Source organism: Phaethon aethereus, assembly GCF_964289735.1.
Source record: "Phaethon aethereus genome assembly, chromosome: 4".
NCBI classification, from domain to species: Eukaryota; Metazoa; Chordata; class Aves; order Phaethontiformes; family Phaethontidae; genus Phaethon; species Phaethon aethereus.
In genome coordinates this window covers 73,243,374-73,245,243 of record NC_138578.1, presented here as the reverse complement: position 1 = coordinate 73,245,243, position 1,870 = coordinate 73,243,374, and positions in this window count along the sequence as shown.

Here is a 1,870-nt window from a genome sequence, read left to right as displayed (position 1 = left end):
CGCTCGGTGCCAGCAGCTGTGGGTGAGCGGTGCGGGCTGAAAAAATGCAAATATATACACGTAAGAGGGTGTATGTGAAGAGGGCGGTTGTGACCTCTGTCAGTGCTGGGGGCAGAAAGCCGGCAGCCATTCTGTCTTCCTTCATGCTTTTCTTTAATGTTGTCAGCATTAGTAAGGACATTTGCCACCACTGCCACTGAAGGCTAATCCAGGTTGGGCCCCTGTCATGATACTGAACACAGCGGCACTCGGATGTGAATCCCTTTTTGCAGGTGACGAAGCAGAGGCACATGGCGCTCAACATGCCCCTTGTAGCCACTCGTTCACATGGGGCAAGCTGTACAAGGCACTTTCGAACAGCCAAAAGGGAACCACCAGGCTCCCCACCATCACTTACTTCAACAAAAGATTTGGTAGCTTCTATATAATATTAATTGAAAGTATTGCCAAAGTCTTAATTCTTGAGGTTTTGGTTGGGGGGGGGGGGGTTGAGCTATTATTCATTGCAATGTATTCAGTAATTGTCAGGTGGAACAGAGCGTCTGTCGAGCTCTGTTAAACAGTCACCCACACAATCCTCATAACACGCAGAGTAAACCTTGCCCATACGTGCCATCCTTATCAACACAACACTCATACTTGCTCTGAGGTAGCGACTAGTCATAACTTTCAACTTAATTAATCTAGATATGTATTGAGCTGGCTTCCAGCAAAGTTAATGTGACTTAAGGAGAAAGACCTCTGACATAGCTCACCCGGCAACTGTACCAAACTTGGCAAGTCTTATATGACACTTCCAACCTTGACTTCTGCTTGCAGTTCCCCCTTCCCTCTTTTTCATGCAAAGGATAAAACTCCTGCAGTCCTGCAAGGTACTGCCTCCAGGTTTCTCTGGATGGGATCCCGTGAACCAGGTTTAAGCGGTCACTCTTTGCTGACCAGCTGCATCTGGCTATAGGGCCATAAAAAGGGAGAAATTACAATGCTGTCTTCTAATTAAGGACCTCTCAAACTCAGTAGGCAGCATCCAGAATCCCCTGCTACATTTAGTGTTTTATTGTCTCTGTTATAGGGACAGGGTTGGTCCAAGACTGGATTCTCCAAACAGCTGCAGTCTAATTTATTGCAAAAGAAGGTATACATGATAGCTAAAGACACTACATGTCTTGTGATGAGAAAACTAACACTTTGCTGTAGAACACATCTTGCCTCTTTTTGAAAAGGTAAGACTTACTAAATAACTTTTTTATAGACCAATATCTAAAATATGAAAAATGTCAGTGTTTTGATTTAAGCTTTAAGGAAACAGCAGACTAATAAAAATTAAAAGTGTTAGGTCTGACACATGGATCAGAAAGAAACAAGAGCTCTATGTGTCTGTAACGTGAATATTTTCGGTATTTATGATGACCTTAGCTACAAGGTAGAGGTTGGGGAAAATGTTTCAAATTACAAATAGCAGTCTGTGAGTTACTGCTGTTAGACTACAGGATCTTTCATAGCTGTATTGGTATTCCTATTCATTATCTCTTTCTGTAGTAACGTTTGGGAGACTTCAAACAGAATGCAGGAAAACAGGTTGAACATGGACAGACACACAGAGCAACCTTGACTGGAGATTTTACAATTTAGGATGAGTGTACAGAGTTTCAAAGAATCTTTCATAATTGTCTTATCAGTCTGCATCTCATTAATTTAGGATGAAAAAAAATCTGAAAGGTATTTTCTGCTGACTGTTGTCTCATAGCCAAAATAAACCAGATTAAATACTTTCTCTTAGGTAAGCATATGTATAACATTGCCACTGCTAGGACAGAATATTAATTATATTCTGAGGGGTACTGATCAGGCTCCTGTTTATTATAGGAGA